Below are 9607 nucleotides of genomic sequence, written 5' to 3'. Positions count from 1 at the left end.
CTTATTGTTGGGAGCCTTCTCCCCACTTGCTGGTAGATGAACCCTTTTTGACCCCAGTGACCATATCTTCCTCTTATGAATAATATGAATCATGCTTTGGAGGAGGGTCTTGATCTTGTTCTCCAGGCAAAAGATGAGCATTGCAAACTGGAGGCTCTTCGCTGACTTCCTGATGGACTTCCTCTTCTTGTGTAGCTTCCCCTGATTGGAAGCGTTGTGGCTCTGCATCACTTGACTCTTCATCAGAGTCGTATTCATCATAGGAAGGAGAAACATCACAATCTTCCAAATCAGACCCCAGAGGGTTTGTTGGCAGCTCAATGATGTTTCCTTCTTCACTTTCTCTCTTAGTGGGTGATGCTTCTTGATGCGAGTAGATGTTTTCCCGGAGTGGAGCTCCACAAACATCTTCAGTAGAGTCATTAGCCTCGGGAATGTCGTCATCATTAAATTATGCGTAGCAATATTCAAATAGAGCATTTAGTGGATATAATCCTTTCTAATAGTGATTGAACGTTGTATGAAAACTTCTTAGGGAAGATATGCTACCACAAGGTATTGTTCTGTACCAAACTCTAGCTTCGCCATCTAAGAACAATTTGCACAACTTCATTTGTACATCTTCAAGAAGAATACCTTGTTGCTCCATGAATTCATGAAATTATTTGAGGTGCTGGTCAGGTCCTCTCTCTGTGATCCCACTGAATCTAGGAAAATAGGTATTCCTCATGAAACACAAGGACATGATTGGGATAACCAACAATAGAAGAGAAATCTAGTGGGGCAAATTGGTTGGCCAGAAATGTAGGAAGGGCCATCTTGGAAACCTCCCTATATGAGTGATTTCAGTTTCAAAAGTGGGGAAACCTTCGATTGCTGTAGCATCAGAGTAAGAATTGGGCTACCCAAAATCCATGATGATCAACTAGAGAAATGGACAGTGGAGTCGCCAGGATGTTTACCATAGAATGAAACAGTGGAGTCACCAAGGTGAGATATCTTCAACCCACACTTCCCCTGCTCACCTAACAGAGCAAATGTAATTTTTTGTCATACCCAGGGAAAAATATTCTAATCCATTCCTCGGCAACGATGCCAGAAATATGTTGTCGCTTCAGATCGCACCAACAAGACAAGTATTGCAAGAGAGATAGAAATCCCCATAGAGACAGCCTCTGGTTTGATTGTAGACCAGTGCCTAGGAAATCTTAAGTAGAGGAGTGCACGAAAGTTTATATGTGAGGGGTTTATAGCATTCCAATTGTGACATAATGAAAGATAATAAGGGGGCTTGGTTCATTCCTCTAAAGGTATGAGTTATGTATTTCAGGTACTTCCTCACACACAGAGTTCCCAGAAGTATCACATAGAACATCAAAGGTCGATTACTTCAAATGGGATTAAAACTTAATAGGCTTTGTTGATTAAATGAGAGAGGATTAGGAGAAAACATAACTCATCATATAGAGCCCAAAACATCTAGAATTCTATAGTGAACACATAAAGTTGTGAGCAATAGGAAATTCTACACTTGTTTGAGTTACAAGAAGAGATAATGGACTAAAGAGAGGATGGGTGCTATGATTCATGTAGAGTAGTTTAAATATATATTTTCAGCCCTTGATTTAGGCATATTCATTAATAAATCAACACACATGGATCTGCAAGGAAGCATGGAATCATTTCTAGCAGCTATTATATCATGAATGCGGAGAAGAATATGAACATAATGGAATTAAACAGGAGGATAACATATTGTAATCCCTAGAAGGGGAAATCACCACCATGTCTTTGTTGTCGTTGTTTCGGTTATGGTGGAGGTTTTTCGCTTTTCACTAGGGAGGCCCCGACACTATTACTAAAATATCTGCCTGTGTAAAGTAATACAGTCTGAAACACAAGTCATTTTCTTACAGATTTATGAACCAAATTGGTATCATAGAGTTCAGACCCATCGGGTGAGAAATTCTGTAACCTTTGTATAATGTTTCTTTCCCCTATTTATAAGAAGAGCAGAAGAGCTTGGGTTACAATTAAAAAAAAATATTGGCCTGAGCTCCAGCTGTCTGCTAGACTAGATGTCTCGGCCAATGTAAGGTTCTGTTGCCCAAAGATTACAATCAAGATCTACTCCTTTTCATGGAAATATGAAACTACATAAAATAATAGGAAACAGGAGGAAGATGGAGGAAGAGGTCCTTTGCGATTCCTGTGAAGGCCTCTAATCCAGCCACGTCTCTATCATCGTGCATCCTTCTAGTTGTTCAGCTGGTTCCATGTCGCTTCTGCCTTTACTGCATGATTGAATCGTTCTCTGGAGTAGGGAGTGAGTCGACTATAAGTGCTTATTGCAGAGTAGAAATGGGGCCTGTCTCATCAGTACTTTACCGGGTATCGAAGTGGAGCTCCATGCCATGCCATTAAGTTTTCCTGAGCCACCCTTACTAGTCTACCGCTGCGCCACACTTTCATTTTACACTTCAGTTGCTGACCCATTCACCTTAAGAGTCTCGTACCCTACTATCGGGGCTGTAGGGCAATGAGATGTTTACTCTTGAAAGCGTTGCAGAACGACGAGCTCTGATGCTCCCTGGCCCCCTTTGGTTTAGCCCCTTTCTGCTTTTCTTATCATATGACTGGGGGCTATAACCAACGGCTTAGCCCTCGGGTGCTAAGGCCTTCAAGCTCCTGTTCAAGGAGATTTTTCCTTTGTTAATTCAAATACCACATCCCGACGCTTGATAAACTTTAGCTTTGGCGCTTCCCCTTGACATGGCGATCGTCAATCGCCGGGATCATCCCCACCAAAGATATCACAACCCGAGAGAGGAAGACCCTTTCACTTATTTTCATAGTGTGGGCTGATGTGTCGGGACGTGAAATCCTTATAGGGTGGAGCACATGAAATATCGCATCCGAGAAAAAAGCCCCGCATATTGCAATCGCAAGCCAGGGGAGACTTTGGTGTAGGAGTGGTTTAACCTGTGTGATCGACGAGCGCCGATCTATGGGGGGTGATGTTATCACTATCACGTGTCACCCTGTGAGTGGTGACATGTGTCACCTGGAAATGCCCCCGTAGGACACCTGAAAATGTCGATCCTAAGTGACATGTGTCCTTCGTACATGCCGCATCACCTTTCGTACTGCCAAGTGGAGGAGAGAGAAAGGTTTTGCCTGACCTTGATTTTTCCATGCATTTCCTTAGTAAATATTTTTCGGCATTTCCTTAGTTAATATTTTTTGGCCTCCCGTGACACTTTTACACCAGATCAAAAATCAGCGATATCACCTGATGTTGTGGGACCGCGGGACTGCGATACTGCAAGTAGTTTGCCACGTGCCCCCCTAGAGGAGAGAAAAAGGGGGGGTCCACCTGCCCTTGGTTTTTCAGTGATTTACAGTGTAAATCAACCTCTACCCTCCCCAACGCTTTAACATTATCAACGTGTTTCCCCCCAGCAATTCCTTAAGGATGGCCCGTTGGGTATTGCGGGGGCCATGTGGGACTGCGTGACAGCAGGACTACGGGACTGCGGACTGCGGGATCGCGGGACTACAATACTATGGGATAGAGGGACTGCGGGACAACGGGACTGTGGGATCGCGATGCTACGGGAATGCGACATGGCCGATATGCGGGACTGTGGGATGCAGGATTGCCCACCGCCGATCGCCGATAAGCCGTACCGCCACATGGAGGAGAGAGAAGGGGGTGACCAAGCCTTTGTTTTTTCCCTCATTTCCTTTATAAACTCATTGTGGCCTCCTCCAACGATGTTACACTTTATAGCAAATCGCAACATTGTGAGGCTTTAAAGTTAGAACCCTACCGATCATCGATACGCAGATGTGCCGATGATGCGGCACTGCGGGGGCAGGACTGTGATATCAGCAGGGCGGGACAACGATATTGGCAATCAGTACCATAACCTGTCGATAAACCATAATCCTGTGCCCGGGACCCCTTCAATAGCCGATTTACGATTGCGATAGGCTCCTGGGTCCCCGATATTGTGATTTTCCTTCATACTTGGTCATTTCTCTTTGTTTTCCGGGCTTTACAATGGTAACTTCAACATGTTGTAACTTTTGCTCCAGGAGTCTATTTTTGGACTTCCATATACTGTTTGAAATCTCTTTCCGAGCACTAGGCAATGGAGAGGGTTTGATTTATTTCTTAGAGCTTTGTGACATTAGAAATGGCTTCAACTTCACTGTTGTTAGGCATTCTGGACAACTGACAACTCGTAAAGCAGTGAGTGACAACAAGGCACATGGTGTTCTCAAATCCCTTGAGAAAATTACCAGAACCCACCAAAAGACATTTTGGCCACTGAACGAACACCACTAAGAAGGAAAATAAATGTATCCAACCCTAGTGCCAAGCCACATGCCACGAGTAATAGGCCATGACCCCTGAACCCCCAATTCAACCCTAGAGTCTACAAAAAACCTCAAAGTCTCAATAATGTCTAGTAAACATGTTGAAATTCCTAAGAGCGGACTCATCTATGTACATGATTGAGAAAAAAAAACAATGGGAGACCTCAAACCCCACCATATTCATGAAGAATCTGTTGTTCTAAGAACCAAACAATTAGCTTAGTCAATCGAGGGAGAGAATAGACACAGACCTTTTCGGCCAAACCCCCTGGAACACTAGTAAAACAACTAAACCTCAATAACCTAGCCTCAACAATGTTGCAAAATCCTACTTGAACTAACAAGAAGAATCTAGAGCTCCCCAAAGTGGAGGTAAATTGTAATAGCCAAAATATTTACCTATTATGGAAGAGAACCATGTAGAGGGATCAAGATTTTATACCTTCCTCTGGGCGGGAGTTCCTTAGATGAAATCGAATGATGTTCCACCAAACAAAATCACATCAACACTACTAACCCGATGGTCCCTCGATAAGTTTTAAAAAATAGGCTCCTTATGTTAGGGTCCTAGTAGCGCTTTTGTTAGGTCGACATACCAATTTCCTTGACCCCCCAAGCTCCAAAGTTAGACCATCAAGCTTCAATGTTAAATTCTCACACACAACATACCCTCTGCAGATTAGCATCCCACTCAAATATGGCAGACCCAACTCTCGTTGTATTACCATCCACAGTTATTCCATGACCACCAAGTCCGCAACATGCACCCTTACCTAAATACATCATTTCATTTGCTAAAAAGCAATTCCTTATACATAGTTGAATAAAACATTCTTTTTATGACTTAACATCTTTGAGTGACTTAACACTGCATGTGATCACAATCTATCTAAAACTCCATGGAGAACATTTCACTATTATCATATGACCACTAAATTTTATATAATTCAAATTAATAATAAATAATAAATCTTAACTTAAAAGATTTTTTTTTGAAACACAAAATTGATGTTATAGCATACATTTTACTAAATAATTCATTTTAAAATTTAATCAGCTTCTTGAATAATTTATCCCATTTTAACATGTTAGTTGAACACGCAACTTAACCGATTATATTGTGAGGCCGGAGCAATATATATTCGCAACTTGCGACTTTTAGTGGAACGAGTAGCTCATATTAGATTTTGTGGAGATTTTGTAATAATAATCGTAAGGACACGGGAAACTTGCGACTTTTAGTGGAACGGGTAGCTCATATTAGATTTTGTAATAATAATCGTACGTGCGCGGGAATCTAACAAGAAGTTCAGGGTGGAAATATTGATGGTTATATCTAAATTATATAAAATGAGAACAATTTAACGTGATCCCTTTTTATGACTGGCTTTAAGATATTTAATTATATTATATATATTAAAAATTATATTATTTTGTATAATTTATTTATAATAACATTTAATTATATTATTATTTTCTTTAAATTTAATTTTGAATGATTAATAACAGACAAATTGATATATATTCGCAACTTACGACTTTTCGGGTAGCTCATATTAGATTTTGTGGAGATTTTGTAATAATAATCGTAAGGACGCGGGAAACTAACAAGAAGTTCAGGGTGGAAATATTGATGGTTATATCTAAATTATATAAAATGAGAACAATTTAACGTGATCCTTTTTTATGACTGGTTTTAAGATATTTAATTATATTATATATATTAAAAATTATATTATTTCGTATAATTTATTTATAATAATATTTAATTATATTATTGTTTTTTTAAAATTTAATTTTAAATCATTAATAACAGACAAATTGATATATATCCGCAGCTTGCGACTCTTCGGGTAGCTCATATTAGATTTTGTAATAACAATGGTACGCATGCGGGGATATATATGGCGGTGTTACAGGATATATAAAACAAACGTTTTTAAAGAAGCTACTTCTCATTTTTTAATATTTGATTTTTATGGCCATATATAAGATAAACAATAAGAAGCTTATTTCAGTCTAATCAATATAGTTTGAAAATATGAAGCTTGAAAATATGAAGCTCATTTGAGTCTAATCAATATAGGATAAAGCATTTCAACCTAGGTAGATGGAATGGCAACTCACAATCCCAATTACTGGAACTAAGAGCAATTGACGAAGTAATATTATTTTTAATATCACATTTAATTTGTATAATGATATCTTCCTTTTTTTTTTTAAGAACTAAAAAAGCTTGATTGTATTTACTCGATAATCATAAAAATCCAAAATACATCTTGATATAGCCTGATATGAGATATAACCAAACCTGTACAATACTGTAGAGGAGAGAAAACTAATTCCAATATGACATGTAGCTAAAATTCCTCCATAACTAGTGAAGAAAAAGAAGTATATGTGCTGCCGAAAAGCAAACAACCAGAAGGGGAGATAAAACTTAAAACAAATAGCAAATAGCTAATCTAGAAAAAGTCCAAAAACCCCGATAAGTGGCCTCTTCTACCACCTATGAGAAGATATACATAATATACTATAAGGCGCAAGCTAAATAGTATCCATATTCCAGTAACCCATTTGTGAAAGGAGTCCTTTCTTTGATAATATATCAGCCTGTGAATTTTGTGCTCTGTTGACATGCTGAACATATCCTCTCTGTTGACATGCTGAACATATCCTCCTTTATCTCTCAATGATTTAACCCAATTGGTTAAATAATTATATATAACTAGAAATATTCTACCATTTTTTTTTGTATATAATATATATTTTTTGAACATCTATTTATTTTTATGGAAATTGGAGATATTATATGAGCAAAATTTGCATCCTTAAGATGTAACAAAATTACATAAAAATTTGTAGCCACCAAAATACTTAGTTTGAGTGGTTTTCCTAAAAATTCTTTAAAAAGAATATATATATTTCAACAAAAACTAGTTTCCTAGGCCCAACAAAGGATATTTAATTTGAGATTATTTTATTATTGTTATTTTTTTTTTGTAAGCTAAGTTAAATTTTTTGTAATATGGGCTAAATTTAAAAGGCATGGGATGAGTCTTACTTACGGCTACGAGTGTGTCATTGGAAACCAAAGGAGTAGCATAGGAATGTGGCTTGGACTAGATAATAAGTCCAAATTTGATAACATGGTTATACAAATGGCTACCAGTGTGTCCTTGGAAACTAAAGGAGTAGAATAGGAATGTGGCTTGGACAAGATAACAAGTTAAAATTTGATAACATAGTTATACAAATGCCTATGAATGTGTTATTGGAAACTAAAGGAGTAGAATAGGAATGTGGCTTGGACTAGCTAATAAGTCCAAATCTGATAACATAGTTATACAAATTGGAATGTGGCTTTGGACTAGATAATAAGTCCAAATTTTATAACATAGTTAAACAAATTAAAAATTAGGATAGATAATAACGACATCCAAAGGCTAATGAGTCTACTACTATCATGTGTACCATGTTAACTATTGATCTAAAAGCAAAAAATGGAAAATAAAATCATGAACCTTCAAATGGGGGAGTCCACCTAGATAGGATTAGGGTAGAATGTGTCTTCCCCCAAATTGGAGAACTCCAAATAAATCATTTTATTCATTGTTAGTGAGAATTGAATGTACATTTTCATAAGCTAGAGTTGCAATTCGTATAAGTGTGGGAAAATCTTTCGTTGTGTTTCACACCCCTCCACTAACACCTTGCCCATTATTATTTTGATTTGCCAGTATATATCAATAGTTTGGAGGTACCAAGTGCACATAATGCTAGTGTTACCAATCTCTAAAGCCTAATGTTGAATTTCACATTTCACATATATTTCTAAGATGAAATGATGTTCACCCTAAGCTCCCTATTGAACAATGTGAATTTCATGTCAAATGGCTTGGAAGGTATTCTCCCAAAAGGAGGCTTCAAACCTTTTCACACTTCACTTTTCTCTAGAGTGTGCTAGCTCACTCCTTCCCTGTAATCCTCAATGATTGGAGGGGGATCTAAACCTTAGCATTATGACTTGGAGGAAAGAGGAACTAGACGAAAGGAAATTAAGGTGTAGGAAGAAGCAGATAATCAATATAGAGCACTTGGAAACAACAAGGGAAGGCTGCAAGTGAAGAGAAGGAAGACAACATCAAAAGAAGGTTCAGGAGGCTTGACAAGAGAAGACAAAAATAGGGGAAAGCTAAAGGGAGAAGCCTCACCCAATAAGGAATTATAGTAGCATGGAAAAGGGAAAGACTAATTGCATGTAGGAATAACAAAGGACAAGGCTAATGAAATAGAAAAAACCAAGAACAAAAGTAGAAACTCGCCAAAAAAAGCTTGATAGAGAAACCACCTTGACATCTTTTAATGCCACCACCATTAAGAGGACTCTGCATAATGAAGGCATGACTTAATAATAGATGTGAGTAGGGTGAAATTCCCTTGATTTTAGCATAAATCAGAGAGTAAATGAGTTTGTCTTGAAACTAAGATACATGTCCCTATTAATAATCACTATCACTGAGATGTTAGCAATGAGTGGATATCATGGTTGTGGGGGCTGTTAAAGGAAGACACCAATTATGGGGATACCTGATATGAGAATTATAAAGCAACAAGTACAAGAAAATATGAAATCCTTCAACTAAATTAGTAGGTTACAAGTTGCCTTAGGTGGCAACATTTATATTGAGAATGGCTATAAGAGTTGCATCAATTGATGCCCTGTCTTAGTCAACTAAACGATGTTATATTGCTAAATGAAATTGAAGGTGACATAATGAGGAGTGCAACACCTCAATTTCTCCCAACAACTAATTAGCAATAAACTTGAGCTAGCTCACACTTATCCGTAGGATCATTCGGAAAGGAATCCAACCGACTCAATGTAATCTTAAAAATGAGAGAATACAAAATATGGCCAAACATTTAAGGGGTTTTAATAACAACACTGGTCATTACTACAACTAGCATAGATCCATCTTAAATATGGATCTAATATGAGCTGAGACATTATTTAAATATTTTGTATAGTTATTTAAATTTTTAAATGTTTTGAATAGTTATTTAATTTTTATTTTTTTTAGATTTTTCTAAAAATTTATTTTAACGAATATGATAAAAATTTCAATACAATTTTACACAACTGTAAAATAAGATACCCACTATCATATTGACTACAGACAAACAAATTTACACATCATACTAAACTATAAAATAACCT

This window comes from Pinus tabuliformis, chromosome 4_2 (assembly GCF_031772625.1).
Source record: "Pinus tabuliformis cultivar Carrire ecotype Pingquan chromosome 4_2, CPIR1, whole genome shotgun sequence".
NCBI lineage: Eukaryota > Viridiplantae > Streptophyta > Pinopsida > Pinales > Pinaceae > Pinus > Pinus tabuliformis.
Note: the sequence above shows the minus strand (reverse complement) of the source record.